Source organism: Hemitrygon akajei, chromosome 7 (genome assembly GCF_048418815.1).
Source record: "Hemitrygon akajei chromosome 7, sHemAka1.3, whole genome shotgun sequence".
Classification (NCBI taxonomy): domain Eukaryota; kingdom Metazoa; phylum Chordata; class Chondrichthyes; order Myliobatiformes; family Dasyatidae; genus Hemitrygon; species Hemitrygon akajei.
The window spans coordinates 37,519,455-37,538,366 of NC_133130.1; the positions used below are offsets into that span (position 1 = coordinate 37,519,455).

Consider the following 18,912-nt stretch of genomic DNA (forward strand, 5'->3'; position numbering starts at 1 on the left):
CCCCGCTCCTCAGTCTTCTCCCCATAGTCTTTGGTGCCTTATCCAATCAAGAATTTATCAATCTTTACCTTAAGTCAACCCAATGACCTGGCCTCCACAGCTGCCTGTCTAATTCACCACACTCTAGCTAAAGAAATTTCTCCACATCTCTGTTTTGAATCCCTTCTATCATGAGTCTGTGCCCTTTTGTGCTAGACTCCTCCACCATGGAAAATACCCTTTCCACATCTCGGCCTTTCAACATGCGAAAGTTTTCAATGAGATTCCCCATCATGCTCCTAAGTTCCAGCGAGTACAGACCCAGAGCCATCAAACGTTCCTCGTATGATAACCCTTTCATTCCTGGAATCATCCTGTGAGCCTCCTTTGGACCCTCTCCAATGCCAGCAAATCTTTTCTTAGATGAGGAGTACAAAACTGTTCACAATACTCAAGGTGAGGCCTCACCATTGCCTTATAAAGCCTCAGTATCACATCCCCGCTCTTGTATTCTAGACCTCTTGAAATGAATGCTAATGTGGTATTTGACTTCCTCACCACCAACTCAACTTGCAAGTTAACCTTCATGGTGTTCTGCACAAGGACTATCAAGTCCTTTTGCACCTCAGATTTCTGGATTTTCTGCCTGTTTAGAAAATAGTCTGCACATTTATTTCTACTACTGAAGTGCATGACCATGCTTTTTCCAATGTTATTTCATTTGCCACTTTCTCACCTATTCTTCAAATCTGTCTAAATCCTTCTGTAGCCTACCTGTTTCCTCAACACTACCTGCCCCTCCATCAATCTTCATATCATCTGCAAACTTTGCAGCAAGGTAATCTATTCCATTATCCACAAACAAGAGAAAATCTGCAGATGCTGGAAATCCAAGCAACAGACACAAATGCTGGAGGAGCTCAGCAGGCCAGGCAGCATCTCAGGAAAAGAGTATAGTCGACGTTTTAGGCCTTGACCTTTTGGCAGGATCCTCACATCCTTCAACATCTGGTACACTGCTCGTGTCTTCCACAATTAAGAATATTTGCAAAATACTCACTTAGTTCACCTGCCATCTCCTTGTATCCCATTATTATTTCTCCGGCCTCATTTTCTAGACCTCCTGTATCCACTCTCATCTCTTCTTTATTTTTTTACATACTTGAAAAAGCTTTTACTATCCACTTTCATATTGTTTGTTGGATTATCTTTTCCCTCCTAATGATTCTTTTAGATACTCTGTAGGTTTTTTTTTAAGCTTCCCAATCCTTTATCCTCCCACTAATTTTTGTTGTATGCCCTCTCTTTTGCTTTTGCATTACCTTTGACTTACCTTGTCAGTTACACTCGTAGTATTTTGTCATTTGAGTATTGCTTTGTTTTTGGAAGACGTCTATCCTGCACTTTCCTCATTTATCCCAGAAACTTCTACCATTGCTGCTCTGCTGTTATCCCTGCCAGAATATCCTTCCAATTCACTTTGGCCAACTCCTGTCTCATACCACTATAATTTCCTTTACTCCACTGAAATACTGCTACGTCAGACTTTACTTTCTTCCAATCAAATTTCAATCATATTGTGATCACTGCCTCCTAAAGTTTATTTTACCTTAAGCTTCCTAATCACCTCCAGTTCATTACATAACCCCCAATCCAGTATAGCTGATCCCCTAGTAGGCTCAAAGACAAACCACTCTAAAAAGCTATCTCATAGGTATTCAACAAACTCACTCTCTTGAGATCCATTACCAACCTGATTTTCCCAATCGACCTGCAAGTTGAAATCTTCCATGACTATTATAACATTGCCCTTTCGACACGCCTTTTCTATTTCATGTCGTAATCTGTGGTCGACATCCCAGCTACTGCTGGGAGGCCTGAATGTAACTTCCATCAGGGTCCTTTTGCCCTTGCAGTTTCTCAACTCAACTCACAAGGATTCAACATCTTCCAATCCTGTGTCACATCTTCCTACTGACTTTATGTCATTCTTTACCAGTAGAGCCACGCCACTCCCTCTGCCCACCTTCCTATCCCTCCAATACAATGTGTAACCTTGGACATTCAGCTCCCAACTGCAAACATACTTCAGCCACGATTGAGTGATGGCCACAGCATCATACCTGACAACCTGTTATAGTGCAACAAGATCATCCATCTTATTTCTGATACTCCATGCCTTGAGATATAACACTTTGTGTACTCTATTTGCTACTCTTTTTGATTCTGCATCCCTAATGCACTGATACTCACCCTGCTGGCTGCAATTTTGTCCTATCATCTGTCTGCCCTTCCTGACCATCTGACTGCATGCTGTCTTTGCTTTTTTTACCATCCGTTCTATCCTGAGTCATATATTGCCCTAGCTGAGCATGAAATATGTAAATATAGTTGCTTCGCAATATTTTGCCTATAATTTTTAAACACACATTGGTTATATGAAAGGGAAATTTTAAAAGTGTAAGCTGCTTAGAATTAGTAATTTACAAAGTTTACGTATTTTGTGCAAATATGCCCATCAGAACAGCTATTGTTTTTTCACTTTCTTGAAGTTGCAATGCATTATATTTACTTTTCTAAAAATGGTTGAATGTCTATAGAAATGAATCAACTTCAGTTAATACTTAGCACTGGCATCTATTTATTCCATTGGGACATCATTCATCAGATCGTTCTCAATTGAAAGTGCTATTTACCAACAACAGTGAAAATCATTGAGGCAATGTCTTATTCAGATTTTTGGCATGGACTGCTTAGAATTAAATTACTGTAAATGTTTACTGGGGGAAAAATCAAAATGACAATCAAATTCAGTTGTGGACAAATTAGTGGAGAAGATTCTTCGGGCCTGGGTTTATGAGCATTTGGCTTCTTTAAGGATGTGACAAAGAACATTGAAGGTAGAATAGTGGTTGTGGTGTATATGGATTTTAGTAAGGTATTTGATAATGTTCCCCATCATACACTAATTCAGAAAGTCAGGAGCCATGCAATCCAGGGAAACTTGGCTATGTGGATTCTCACAAGGCATCAGGGCCTGATTGTGTACCTGGCAGGGCTCTGAAAACCTGTGCAAATGAACTGGTGGGAGTGTTCAAGGACATGGCCAACCTCTCACTGCTGTGTTCGGAAGTTCCCACCTGCTTCAAAAGAGTGACAATCATAGCAGTGCCTGAGAAGAGCAGGTGAGCTGTTTTAACGACTATCACCCAGTTGTTCTCACATCTACTGTGCTTTGAGAGGTTAGTCATGGCTAGAGTCATCTTCTGCCTAAGCAAAGATATGGACCTGTTGCAATTCGCTGATTCCCACAACAGGTCTGCAGCGGATGCAATTACACTGGCTTGCCACTCAACCTTGGATCACCTGGAAAAAAACAACACCTACATCAGGCTGCTGTTTATTGACTACAGCTCAGCCTTTAATAGCATCGTATGCTCAGTACAAATCAACAAGCTCAAAAGCCTGGGCTTCTATAAGTCCTTTTGCAACTGATTCCTTGACTTCCTCATTAGGAGATCACAGTAAGTGTGGATGAGAAATAACATTCCGTCCTTGCTGAAAGTCAACACTGGCACGCCTCAAGGATGCATGCTTAGCCCACTGCTCTACTCCGTCTACACCCGTGACTGTGCAGCTAGGTTCAGCTCAAATGCCGATGACATAACTTTTGGCAGAATTTCAGAGTGTGATGAGGCATACGAGTGAGATAGATCAGCTGGATGAGTGGTGTCACAACAAGAGCCTTGCACTAAATGTCAGTAAGACCAAGGAATTGATTGTGGATTTCAGGAAGGGGAGGTGAAGGGAAAACATCAAGGATTCAGAAGTATAAAGTGTGAGCAGTTTCATGTCAACATCACTGAAAATCTGTCCTGGGCCCAACATATTGATGCAATTACAAAGAAGGCACAACATTTGGAGTTTGATGTAACTTGATATATCACCAAAGACTCTAGTAAATTCCTACAGATGTACCATAGGGAGCATTCTAACTGGTTGCATCATGGTCTGGTATGGAGGGGTCACTTGTCAGGAATGGAAAAAAAGCTGCAAAAATCTGCAAACTCAGTCACCTCCATCATGGGCATTAGCCTCCCCAGCATTGAGGACATCTTCAATAGGTGATGCCTTGAAAAAGACAGCATCCATCATTACGAACCCTCTTTACCCAGGATATGCCCTTTTTTCGTTGCTACCATCAAGAAGGAGGCCCAGAAGCCTGAAGACATGCACACAATATCTTAGGAACAGCTTCCTCCCCTCTGTCATCAGATTTCTGAATGGACAATGAACCTTTGTGCACTACCTCACTATTTTTTCTTTTTTTTTGCCCTTTTTTGCACTACGTGTTTATCTTTTTTTATTTACAGTGGATTCCAATCAATTGGGCCATTGGTTAATTGGGCAGCTGCTTATTTGGGACAACTCTGAAAGAACAAAAACTTATTGAGAAAATAGTCCAGGACTCCTTTCATTTATTTGCAACACTACGCCACTGAATTGGGACAGGAAACCATTGCCAAGCATTTTCTAACTAAAGTCAGTCGCAAGCACTTGTGTGGTCATTTGATATTACACCATGGTTAGAATGAACTGTCTTTAAATAGCGTTAGTTGTGTATGCTTGTGTTATGTTATCCATTTGGGCCGACAGATGCCAATTCAAAAAGCACCGATTTTGATTTATATTTTTTTTATTTGTTCTTTAAAAATTACAGACCTTTGTCAAAATGCCATGAAAAGTTTTGACACTGGCTAAAAAGAATATACCCTAGGTATCTGTGATGATTTTGTTCATTTACAATGAATCAAATGAACATGGCTGCACACACTGGATAAATTCCTCCATTGACAACTATTAGGAACTATTACACAGTTTTATAGTACTGTGGTAGTATTGGTAATGTTTTCATTTGTTTTGCATTTCACTTAAATACATAATTTGTTACTCAGTTAAACGGTAGTTTGTCTTTTTTTATATACCTTTCTAACTATTTCCATGAAACTTTGGCCTAATGGGGCCAAATTAGGACAAAATGTACTGGTCTTGATGTGTCCCAATTAACCAGTATTCACTGTTTACATTGCCTTGAAGAAGTATTCAGCCCAACAAATATTTTCACATTACCATCTCATTTTCTAAATTTAAAATATATTGAAGTAAGATTTTAAGCTAATCTACAAAGTATTGTGCATGACATCAAATCAAAAGAAAAATTCCAAAGCCTGTCAACAATTTACTAAAAGGAAGAAGCCCTGGTCTTGACCATAAAGACTCAGCAAAGCGTCAAAGATGCAAAAAATGTAGAAGGAGGTTTTGTGGTTGGATGATACTAAAGTGGAAACTTTTGGCCTCAAAACTAAGCAGTACATATGCATCAGCCAGGTAACAACATCCCTACTGTAAATTATGGTGGAGGTAGCATCATGCTGTTGGGATTTTTTTCAGCAACAGGGACTGGAAATCCGGTCAGGATTGATGGAAAGATAAATACAGAGATCCTGGATAAAAACCTGCTAGCCTCTGCTAGAAAGCTTAACCTGGGGAGGAAGTTGTTCTTTCAGCAGGAGAATGGCCATAAGCACAACGCTAGAGCAACAATAGAGTGGCTTCAAATGAAGAAAATTGATGTCCTTGAGTAGCCCAGTCAGAGTCCTGACCTTAAAGCGATCAGACATCTCTGCCAAGACCTCAAGATTGTGTCCACCGCTACTTCCCAACTAAACTGGCACAGCTTGAGCAATTTAACAAGGAGGAATGGGCAATTCATACTCCCTCACATTGTACAAAGCTAACAGAGCCTTTTCCAAAAATTCTACTGACTGTAACAGCTGTGAGAGGTGGAGTACTGAGCAAAGGGGGATGAATATTTTTGAACTTCTGACATTTCAGTCTTTGAATTTTTAGTTTTTCATGTTTTACAATTTTCCCTGTTTTTTTTGGTCTCCACTGTTGGGGTGGGGGGGGGGGGGGGGGAAGGAGCATGTGATTCACAAATAAATATTCTCAGTTAAATTGATCAAAATCCCTGGTTGTAATACTCATTTATGTGAACAAAGAGTTGGGTGCTGAATACTTTTTCAAGGCACTGTTTATTTTCTTATAGTAATTTATAGGTTTTTTATTGTTATGTATTGCACAGTACTGCTGCTGTGAAATGACAAATTTCATGACATATGCCATTGATGTTAAACCTGATTCTGATTCTGATAGTAGGCAGGGAGTGTATTATACCTGGAGGTTGGTGACCAACTGTGTTCCACAGGGATCTGTTCGGTGACCCCCACTTTTTGTGATTTTTTTAAATGACTTAAGATGAAGAAATAGAAGAATGGGTTAGTAAGTTCACAGATAACATGAAGGTTGGTCAAGTTGTGGATGATATGGAAGGCTTTGGTAGGTTATAAATGGACACAGACAGGCTGCCAAGCTGGGCTGAGAAGTGGCAAATAGAGTACAACCTGGAAACGTATGAAGTGATTCACTTTGGAAGATTGAATTTGAAAGCAGAATACAGATTAATGGCAAGATTCTTAGCAGTGTGGAGGAACAGAGAGATCTTGGAGTCCACATCCATAGATCCCTCACATTTGCTGTGCAAGTTGATGGGGTTGTTAAGACGGCATATGATATAATCAGACTTCCAATATAACTCGGAGTCCTGCCATGTGCAAAAGTTCGCTGATGACACGGCCATAGTGGGGTGTGTCAGGAATGGACAGGAGGAGGAGTATAGGAAACTGATACAGGACTTTGTGATATGGTGCAACTCAAACTACCTGCGTCTCAATATCACCAAGACCAAGGAGATGGTGGTGGACTTCAGGAGATCTAGGCCTCATATGGAGCCAGTGATCATTAATGGAGAATGTGTGGAGCAGGTTAAGACCTACAAGTATCTGGGAGTACAGTTAGACGAGAAGCTAGACTGGACTGCCAACACAGATGCCTTGTGCAGGAAGACACAGAGTCGACTGTACTTCCTAAGAAGGTTGGCATCATTCAATGTCTGTAGTGAGATGCTGAAGATGTTCTATAGGTCAGTTGTGGAGAGCACCCTCTTCTTTGTGGTGGCGTGTTGGGGAGGAAGCATTAAGAAGAGGGACGCCTCACGTCTTAATAAGCTGGTAAGGAAGGCGGGCTCTGTCGTGGGCAAAGTACTGGAGAGTTTAACATCGGTAGCTGAGCGAAGGGCGCTGAGTAGGCTACGGTCAATTATGGATAACTCTGAACATCCTCTACATAGCACCATCCAGAGACAGAGAAGCAGTTTCAGCGACAGGTTACTATCGATGCAATGCTCCTCAGACAGGATGAAGAGGTCAATACTCCCCAATGCCATTAGGCTTTACAATTCTACCGCCAGGACTTAAGAACTTTTTAAAAGCTATTATTAATGCTTTTTGAGATAGTGATTTAGATGCATATCATATTTTTTTACTGAGTTAAGTATTGTATGTAATTAGTTTTGCTACAACAAGTGTATGGGACATTGGAAAAAAAGTTGAATTTCCCCATGGGGATGAATAAAGTATCTATCTATCTATCTATCTATAATGGCTTTCATTAGTCAGTTGGATTCAGCTCAAAAGCCTTGAGGTAATGTTCCAGTTCTGTAAAAGCCTAATTAGACCATACTTTGACTATTGTGTTCAGTTCTGGTCACCTCATTATAGGAAAGATGTGGAAACTTCAGAGAAGGTGCAGAGGAGATTTACCAGGATGCTGCCTAGATTAGAGAGCAAGTCTTATGAGGAAAGGTTGAATGAGAAAGGGGATTTCTGTTTGTATAGAAGGAGGATGAGAGGTGACTTGACATTGGTGTACAAGATGACAATGGATAGAGATCAAGTAGGTAGCGAGATATTTTTACCCAGTGCTAAAATGGCTAATGTGAAGGGGCATAATTTAAAGGTGATAAGAGGAACGTATGGGGGGATGTCAGAGGCAAGTTTTTCCACAGAGGGTGCTGAGTGCATGGAACACCCTGTCAGGGGTGGTGGTAGAGGCCAGTACATTAATGACACTTCAGAAATTCTTAGATTGACATATGGAGGACTGTGTAGCCGGAAAGGGTCAGGTTGATCTTAGAATGGGTTAAAGGTTGGTACAACATCGTTGGCTGAAGGGCCTGTACTGTGCTGTGATCTATTTTCTATGTTTAATTTACTGATGCAGCCAAATTAACGATATATTTTTAAGCTTCTCCACATGTATCATTAGAATTCCAGACACATAGCTGATCATATGAAAACCTTTCAAAGATCCTATTAATCTTCTGCATAAAAAATCTCATAATTGACCAGAAGTGATGGGTTAATAACTAATTACACTGGACAGTAAATTTTTCCGAAAGTGTTGCTTCCTCAGAATATTTTTGTGGTTATGATAGACTGCTTGAAGCTGAACATGAATGTAATTTCAGACTACATGATTCATTTAGGAATTTGGAGAAAAAAAGAAATGAACTTTTATTGAATATAATGTGTTTAATTGCATAATGGTGCTGACACTTTGCAATAGTTCAACTGAGCTAAAGATGTTTTGTTGATGATTTTCCTTTGTACTCAGTGTCTCAAGCTTCTCATTTAAGTGTAGAACAATAATCAGCCAGCATTGATGGATTACAGTTGCCCTGATGCAGTGTCTCCATGACCCCAATGTCCTGGTGAAACCTTTCACCATGCTCGTCACTGACAGTCCCAAGATTTGCAGGGAAGAATTCTAAATGGGAATGCAGAAAATGAGTCTTTAGTGACATGTTGCACTTCCTGTTTTTGTATACTTGAAGCATGTTGTCAACCAGCTGCATGTAGTTTGGTGCTCTGAAATTGCCAAAAAAATTTTCACAACATCCTTCAATGCTTTACATGCACTTTTCTCCGGTCCCACGAGAAGTTCTTCAGATTACCTGTCATTGATGACGTGTTTGATTTGTGGACCAACAAAAGTGCCTTTCTTAATCTTGGCATCAGTTATTCTAGGAAACATCTGTCTCAAATATCGAAATCCTTCATGGAAATTTTTGTGCCTGGTGACAGCAGATTCCATCCTTGCAGTCTTGAACCCAGTAATTCAGCCTTTGCTTTTGACAAACCCAAGTCTCTGACCAGGTTATTGAACTCAGATTGAGTTATCAGATTAGGCTCACTCAACATAAAGGATTCAAAATCTGTATCAGTATCAGGGTTGTTTTCCATTCCTGGCTTGTGCATCATTGCATCTTTGTCTGCCTCCTTTCGACTCCATGTCAATGGTGGCTTCAGTTCTGGAAGACTGTTGTCATGTGGCAAAGGTCTCACGGCTGACGGGAGATTGGGGTATTCAATGGATTTCTTGTTTTTAGCAGAGAAATCAGACTCGCTGGTCAAACAGATGTAGCAGTCTATTACATAATCCTGCACTCACCATATCATTGGGACAGCGAACTGCATTGACTTCTGAGCCAAACTCTAAGATTGACAACGCATGTTGCGCAACAAAGTGAGGAGCCCATTCTTTGTCTTGGTCGTCAATTTTACAGCCAAAGTAGAGCTCATAGGCTTTCTTAATAAGAGGAGACATGAGCCGTCTTTGAGATTTAAGCAGGTACTCACAACAAATATAACAGAAAGTATTGCGGCTGTTGCAAAATGGGAGAGACATTTTGCTATCACAAATACTCCTGAAAATATAATTACTTTATTATTATGAGTACACACAATATGCTGCACTCATACAGCACACGCATCAACATGATCGCAAACCGATATGCATGTAAACACAGTGCATGGAATGGTGTGTGTGTGTGTGATGCTTTTATAGCCAGTCCTGCCATGCTGCATCCACCATGCCTAAGCATGCCCAGGCATGCCTGGACAAGGTAGAAAAGTTTTCCGCTTACATTGTGGTTTGAATTATGAATTGGAATAACAATTATAGGTGATTACAAAACAATTGTGCATGATCAGGAAATTTCATGGTGATTTCCATGATCAGCAGCCCAAAATCCATAAGATACACCCAAAAGTATTCAGGAGGCAAAATCTTATTGTCCAGCATTATCCATGACAAAATATCCAAGCAGATAATCAAATATTAACAACTGAAACACCGTATAGATTTTAAAAGTTGTGAGTACTGCTGATTATTTCACTTTGTTATTCAAAGTGGAAGAGGGTATTGCTGGCAAAGTCACATTTTATTTGAATTGTTTGTGTTTAAAGTTGTGCCAGATCTCATGAAATATTACTGTTTTGAAAAATTAATTCTGTTTGTCTTGCGTCAGATGTTGAATAATTTGGTGTATTTTCAGAACTTTCCATTGAATTTTTTTGCTTAAATATAAGTACTGTAGTCTTCCCCTTTTCTTGATATGCTCCTGCTCACTGCCATTTTATCAGTACCTCGACAGTTCCAGTGGAATGATTGTTGCAAAAACAATGGGCCATGTGGAATGAAGCTGCTGCAATTCATTGGTGCTCTCAGCAACACAACATCAGCTTTATCTGTTAAATGTGGTAGTTTATTAAACCTGAAGGCAAACTTTTGTTGTTGTCAGTTTTTGACAAACTAATGATCAAAACCTGAGTAGTTTCAGAAAATTAGGTAAAAGTTTAATTGCTTTTCTTAGCATCCTTGTGGGATAGAGGAAAGTGAGACTTCTTTGTCTCAGAGTCTCATTCCTGCTCCCCTGACCACAGTCAATTCCAGCCGATTCCAAATCAGTTTTCACCACATAACCCTGCTGTAGATGGTTCCTGTTCTCCTCTGATCTTCTATGATGGTCATCTGTGACTTGAACTCTACACGGTTGTTAGCTGACGTGGGGATTTCAACTTCCAAAATGGAAATTCAAATCTCCTAGGTACATAAGGTTAGATAGTATTGAGAAGAGTTACCTGGCTGCCTATTAAGAATAATGTATGGTGGTATTGTGTGTGATTGCTCCCAAGAATGTTAAAGAAAACAACTAGTGAAATAGAATTTGATCACTCCGTTGCTCATTGGTTACAGGTAGCATAGTGGGAATCCAAGATAGTTATTTCAACTCTGAATTTAACTGTCAGGGCATGTTTATAAGCATAGTGTCCCCAGGAGAGAAACAAATACAATCATAGAAGCCAGTGTTTTATCAAGCTAAACGTTTGCTGTTTTGCCAATCTGTTCTTATGAAAGAATATTACCTCATTCCCAAATTTTTCCTCCTCCTTGTTGCTTTTTTTAATTGTAATTCAGCTGCTGCCAAAATAAACACTACACTCAGATGAGACATTCCTGTTATTCATTAGTGTGAAAAAAAGAGTCCATATGCACAAGTGGCATTTAACCTTATTTTAATTTTGACTTCTAGCACACGTGGATGATATTGGTATCTGATGTGGAAAATTGCAGGTTGGCTTTATTTTATGTTCTTTTATAATTGATATAATTAGTGTTTTAGTCATCATGCAGTAATGCATTGCAGCTGTGCTTAATTAACTGCAGAAAATATGGAATTGCAGTAATTATGCTAAAAGTAGAGCTAGTGCCAAAATAACCGTGCCACTATAAGCTGTAAATGGCTGGTAATATTACCATAGATGGAACAATTACACCCCTGAATCCTCAATTATATTGCTGGCTTGTATTCATTGGTTCTTTTTGTGTCATAAATACAAATTTTAGGTCTGCAATTTATCATGTACAGTACTGCAGCTTTAAATCCTTCATAGGGGAACTTAGTTATGGTGCAACTTGAATACTCATTTGCAGCTCTTTCCTTCTGAACGAAGCAACTACAGTTAATCCATTGTTCATTTCAAGCAAATAACACTTTGACTGACAACTGGACTATTCTACTTCCATTAACTAACACCCATAATTAGTATTCAGCAGCATGTTATTTGGCAGAAATTCCTGTATACGGGGTATTGAAACATCCAGAAAGTTAGTGTCAAAAAAAGGGAGAGAGGCAAGCTTACATCAATGAATGTGCAGGCCTACTTGTGCCAGCTTTTAAGTTGCCAAATAAATTGTACAGGGATTTTTGTATTCAAAGTTTCATTATGCCCTCATAGTTCCCTCGTACCATGTACTTCCACTCTACAGGAGAGTCAATGGACAGAAGAGCCATCTCCAGACCTTTAGAACTGTCAAATGGGATGCCTTCAAAGAAGGAGAACTTTGCATGTTAATCACACTTTTCAGAAATTTGAAAACACCTCACATTGAATGAATAACATTATAATAGGGTTATGCTGAGCAATGTGCAGTGATTTATGCTTCCATCTTTACATAGTCAGCAATGAGATGAAGCTTCACTGATTTTAAATGTAAAAACATGAGACATAGGAGAAGAAGTAGACCATTTGGCTCATTGAGTCTGCTCCAGCTTTCCATCATGGCTGTATTGTTATCCCTCTCAACCACGTTTTCATGCCTTCTCCCTGTAACCTTTGACATCCTGACTAATGAAGAACCCATCAACCTCCACTTTAAATATACCCAATGACTTCTCCTCCACAGCTGTCTGTGGCAATGAATTCCACAGATTCACCACCATCTGGCGAAAGAAATTTCTCCTCATCTCAATTCTAAGTGGATGTCCCTCAATTCTGTGGCTGTGCCCACTGGTCCTAGACTCAACCACTATAGGAAATATTCTCCCACATCCACTCTAACAAGGCCTTTCAATACCAACAGGCTTCAATGAGATCCCCCCGCCTTATTCTTCTAAACTCCACTGAGTACAGGCCTAGAGCCATAAAACATTCCTCATATGATAACCTTTTCATTCCTAGAATCATCCTTGTGAACCGCCTCTGAAACTCTGTCCAATGTCAGCACATCATTTCTGAGATAAGGGGCCAAAACCTGCTCACAATTCTCCCAAGTGCAGTCTGACCAATGCCTTGTAAAGCCTCAGCATCACATCCCTCCTCATATATTCTAGTTCTCTTGAAATGAATGCTAACATTGCATTTGCCTTCCTTACCCCACTAACTCAAACCACAAGTTAACATTTTGGGAATCCTGCATCAGTCCCTTTGCACCTCTGATTTTAAAATTTTCTTCCTGTTTTTAAAAAAAAATAGTCTATTTCCTTACTCTGTATTTCATCTGTCACTTCCTTGCCCTTTCTCCTAAGTCCATTTAAGTCCTTCTGCAGATTGCCTGCTTCAACACTACCTGCATTCCATCTATCTTCATATCATCCATAAACTTTGCCACAAAGCTATCGGTTCTGTCATCCAAGTACTTGACATACAATGTGAAAAGAAGTGGTCACAGCTCCGGCCCCTGCGGAATACCACTAGTCAGCAGCAAGTAGCCAGAAAAGGCCCCCATTGTTTCCACTCTTTGCCTCCTGCCCATCAGCCAGTGTAGCTCGTGTAGTGAGCGGAATGTTGCACTGGATAATTAGAGAACACTCTGCATGTGCAAACAAGAGAAACAATGGGGCCTGGATTTATATAGTATCTTTAAAGATCTCCAAATATCCCAGGATGCTTTCTGGAAAATTAAACACTTATACCGTGTACTTCATGTTGTAATGTAGTGATGTTTCATCCAAAAGATAGTGATTTCAAATGTATATCTGTGAATTACAAGCCTAAATTCTTGGCATGGGACCTCAATCCTCTGACCGAGAGAATAGACTATAACCACTGATTTTTTGACATTAAAAAAACATTCCCTAATATAAATTATTTTATCAATATTTTGTGTGATTTCTTTCAGATACATTTCCCATAGATATACAAGTTCTATTTCTGATGTCAACAACTGAGATTATGCTTTTGCCTTTTTCAGTGAAACTTAAGTTCAAGTGGTTCCAACCCACCTTCAATTGGATGATGGATTCTGAAAATCTAGGTATGCTTAAGCAGTCAAAATGAAGTATTAAAATTCTATTGGATTATTTGAACTGAAAATTGATGAAAAAATGCATACTGTAGTTACTGAACAAAGTAATTCCCAAGCAGTTTTATTTTATTGAAGTAATGATTGGAATTGTTAACAAAGTATTATGTGTGATGAGAAATGTGAGTAAACCAGCACACCGGAGGAATCTTAATTAACTAGCTCTAACTCACTGTTTTCTTAACCCTCTCACATTAGTTCCCTCTATTTTATTTTAAATCTTAATGCTTAACATACTGATTTTGACTTTTGAACATCCAACCACAGATTTCTATCATCATCAGGTTTTATGATTTACATTTGAAATGTGTTGCTTTATTTGCTATGCTGTGAAATACAAGAGCTGGAAGGTTATGTCTGAAATGCATAAATGCAAATTAGGTTTCAGATTAATCACCATGGTTATGGTCATCAAAGGGAAGATGCAATTACACAGGAGGGGGTGAGGAAGAAATACTCAAAAATATTGCCCTGACTGGAAAAGTTTAAATATGAAGAAATAATGCTTAGAATGGAGTTATTTTGTATTAGGCTCAGTGGAGACTTGAGCGAAGGCAGAGTAAAGGGAAGGACCCATTTCTCTGGTCAGAGGAGTCAAAAATCAAGGAGTATAGCTTTAAAGTAATAGGTGAAAGGATAAGATTTACTAGAATGTTACCTGGGTTTCAGTACCTAAGTTACAGAGAAAGGTTGAACAAGTTAGGTCTTTATTCTTTGGAGCGCAGAAGGTTGAGGGGGGGACTTGATAGAGGTATTTAAAATTATGAAGGGGATAGGTAGAGTTGACATGGATAGGCTTTTTCCATTGAGAGTAGGGGAGATTCAAACAAGAGGACATGAGTTGAGAGTTAGGGGGCAAAAGTTTAGGGGTAACACGAGGGGGAACTTCTTTTACTCAGAGAGTGGTAGCTGTGTGGAACGAGCTTCCAGTAGAAGTGGTAGAGGCAGGTTCAGTATTGTCATTTAAAGTAAAATTGGATCGGTATATGGACAGGAAAGGAATGGAGGGTTATGGGCTGAGTGCAGGTAGGTGGGAATAGCTGAGAGTAAGTGTTCGGCACAGACTAGAAGGGCCAAGATGGCCTGTTTCCATGCTGTAATTGTTATATGGTTATAAGGAGAAAATGATGGAACTTTTGGCATCAATAGGGAAGTGAGAGTTGGGAACTCAATGCCCGAAGGAATGGTAGAAATAGTGGCCCTCATCATTTTTTTTAAAGTCATTGATCATGTACTGAAGAGCCATGACTGAGTATTGGAACAACACTGTCAAAATGCTAGGCATAGAACTCAGCAAGCTAGGCAGCATCTTTGGAAAGGAGTACAGCCGATGTTTTGGGCCGAGAGTTGCTTCCGCAATTTGTGTGTGTTGTTCGGGTTTCCAGATTTGCAGATTTTCTCTTGTTTGTGACCTAGTATTAGAAGGTGGGATTAGACTGGGAAGCTCTCCCGCCTCCCCCACCAATTGACACACATCTAAAGGGTTAAATTAAAAAGTTTTCTACATTAAGAAGTTTGAATGATTCTATCTGTTTTGAAGGAAATGTGAGGTGATAAATTAATATCAATCAGTAATGAAATCAAAACAATGGCAGAACTATGAGTCAAGTGCATATTGCATGTACCATTTTGGCAGCTGCCCAACTCTTCCCATGCTCATTGTGTAACCTGTGAAAGAAATGAAAATAGACTAACAGCTAAATCTCCTGGGCCTCATCCCTAATGCAAAATGGACTTCCTGCTCTCCTTTTTTGATTTGCTCTGAATTAAAATTGGCTTATTTTTAGCCAATGTTGGACAAACAGAACTAATTAAACAAGAAAAAGATTCCACATAGCTGAATAGAATCACAACATACAGTGCTGAAATCTGTTTGCCCATCTCGTGATGGCATTTGAATAACAATTCATTTTTATCATTGCTGTAATGGTTTTGCCTTTCTTTTGTGTTGGTTATTATAAATGATTTCTAAAGTTCATTAAAATTGTCATTTTTCTGTATGCCCCTTTTTGTAACATCAGAAATTCTCATATAAAGTATTTATTAAATCATATCTGTAGATAATTAAGATTATAAAAATAAGGAAGGAAATCTTCCTAACATTTTAGAAGTATTTGCTGAATCCACATTTGGAGCACCATGTGTTCTTTTACTGTCTCATAGAAATATTCATTTATCTAGGAACTATTTTATTATAGGTTCACAAGGTTGATACCTGCGCTGAGTGGCTTTGTTCTGTGTGGTGAAATGGAGTCAGATTTGCCTATGTTTGGACATTGACTGGGTAAGTGCCGTGAGTTTCTTTCCTGCATGTGGGGAGGCTAAACAAAGAGGCTTTGTTTCAGAGAAGTGTTTGACTATTTGCAACTGAGGTGAAAAGAAATTTCTTTGACACAAGAGATTCTGCAGATGCTGGAAATTCAGATGAACATGTGAAAATGCTGGAGGATCTCAGCAGGTCAAGTTGTAACTATGGAAATGAATAAGCAGTTGATATTTCGGTGAGATCCTTCTTCAGGAATTGAATGGAATGGGAAGATGCCAGAAATGATGGGGGAAGGGAAGGATGATTATCCGAAGATGATTGGTGAATCCGGGTAGCTGGGAAGGGTAAAGGGAGGAAGGAATCTAATAGGAGGTGAGAGTGGACCATGGGGGAAAAGAAGAACACCTCATATTCCATCCAGGTAGCCTCCAACCTGGTGACATTGATTTCTCCTTCTAGATAAGATTTTATTCACCCCCCCCCCACCTTCCTCTATTCCTCACTCCAGCCTCTTAGCTCTTCTCCTCAACTGCCTATTACCTCTTGCTGGTGCACCTCCTTCTTCCCTTTCACCCATAATCCACACTCCTCTCCAGGTCATGGTGAGGTCGGACAAATTTGGGTTGCTTTCTTTGTAGGGGCAGAGACTGAGGGGAGATCTGAAGGAGGCTTATAAGATTATGAGAGACAGAGACAGAGCACACAGCCAGTACCTTTTTCCAATATTTGAAATGCCCAGTGCAAAGGCATGCATGCATTTAAGGTGGGTTAAGTTTAAAAGAGATATGGTGTCAAGTTTGTTTTACACACAGAGTGGTGGGTGCCTGAGTGTGCTTCCTAGGCTGGTGGTGGAGAAAAATATGGTCAAGGGTTTCAGGAGGATTTTAGATAAGCACATGAATGTGCAAAAAGTGGAAGGATATGGACATTGTGTAGGCAGAAGAGATTAATTTCGATGAGCATTTGATTACTAATTTAATAAATTTGGCAAGTATTGTGGACTGGAGAGCTGGTTCCTGTGTGGTAACGTTCAATGTTTTAATATAGTTAGAATAAAACCTAGCTGGGGCATCATCAGGCATTGCCTCAACACTTTTGATGGGGGAAACTGCACATTAAAACTCGCTTTAAATTTGACCAATGTAGAGTTTCCAACATCGAACATTGATTGGGAAACTGAAGGAAGAAACTCTGAAAGATTGTAGTCATATTGAATGGGGTGAATATACAGTAGCTCACACAGCATTGAAACTTTAGAAACAATGCAAACTCTAAGGCCAAATAATAAATTAATCAGAACTGTTACGCTAGTGCTAGTTGGGGATTTTCATCAAATGCTCCCAGTAAATTCATAAGGCATATAAATTGAAAGCCTGCATTAAAACACCATTTATTTGGGAATATGTTAAGAGATTATGTTTGGAAACTGAAACGTGAGCTCATTTGATAGGCTATGAGAGATTTTCTTGGAATTTACTCAAATTATGAATGGGGAAATTAAAAACAAAGACTCAACATGAATGTTTTTTATGATGAGTTATTACATTACTTAATGCTCTTATGCAAGCTGTTTAACTAAATGCCATTCAACACCACTTGAATGACCAATGTTTGCATGAAACAGTAATCTCAGGAAAATGTGACATGGTGCAGGCCATGAACAAACACCGTAATAAGACCATAAAATATAGGAGCAGAAGTAGGCCATTTGGCCCATTGAGTCTGCTCCACCATTCAGTCATGAGCTGATCCAATCCTTCCAGTCATCCCTACTCCCCTGCCTTCTCCTCATACCTTTTGATGCCCTGGCTAATCAAGAACCTATCTATCTCTGCCTTAAATGCACCCAACAACTTGGCCTCCACAGCCACGCGTGGCAACAAATTCCAAAGATTTACCACTCTCTGACTAAAGTAATTTCTCCTCATCTCTTTTCTAAATGTTTGTCCTTCAATCTTGAAATCATGCCCTCTTGTCCTGGACTCTGCTACAATGGGAAATAACGTTGCCATATCTAATCTGTTCAGGCCTTTTAACATTCGGAATGTTTCGACGAGATCCCCCTCATTCTCTTGAACTCCAGGGAATACAGCCAGTCATTCCTCATGCAGTAACCCTTTGATTCCTGGAATAATTCTCATGAATCTTCTCTGAACACTCAGTGTATCCTTTCTACAATAAGGAGCCCAAAACTGCAACCAGTACTCTAAGTGTGGTCTCATGTGTGCCCAAAAGAGCCTTCACATCACATCCCTACTCTTATATTCTATACCTTTAGAAATAAATGCCAACATTGCATTCGCTTTCTTCATCACTGACTCAACCTGGAGGTTAACCTTGAGGGTATCCTTCACAAGGGCTCCCAAATCCCTTTGCATATCTGCATTTTGAATTCTCTCCCTTCCACCAAAGTACATGACCATACACTTTTGAACATTGTATTTCATAGAAACATAGAAAACCTACAGCGCAATACAGGCCCTTCAGCACACAATGCTGTGCCGAACATGTACTTACTTTAGAAATGACCTAGGGTTACCCATTGCCGTCTATTTTTCTATGCTCCATGTACCTATCTAGGAGTCTCTTAAAAGACCCTATTGTATCCGTTTCCACCACCACCACTGGCAGCCCGTTCCATGCACTCACCACTCTCTGCCTAAAAGTCTTACCCCTGACTTCTCCTCTGTACCTACTTCCAAGCACCTTAAAACAATGCCTTCTCGTGTTAGCCATTTCAGCCATCAAAAGCCTCTGACTATCCACACGATCAATGCATG

At 39.7% G+C, this 18,912-nt stretch overlaps 1 protein-coding gene across 1 annotated transcript in view; it reads left to right on the forward strand.

Moving 5' to 3' along the window:
- ppm1ba (protein phosphatase, Mg2+/Mn2+ dependent, 1Ba) overlaps nucleotides 1-18,912 on the forward strand; it is a 212,614-nt gene that overhangs the window by 18,255 nt on the left and 175,447 nt on the right. Inside the window, exons 2-3 of the mRNA XM_073050662.1 lie at nucleotides 13,756-13,818; nucleotides 16,065-16,150. The gene's annotated coding sequence lies outside the window, so the exon portion shown is untranslated. The remainder of the gene's footprint in view (nucleotides 1-13,755; nucleotides 13,819-16,064; nucleotides 16,151-18,912) is intronic.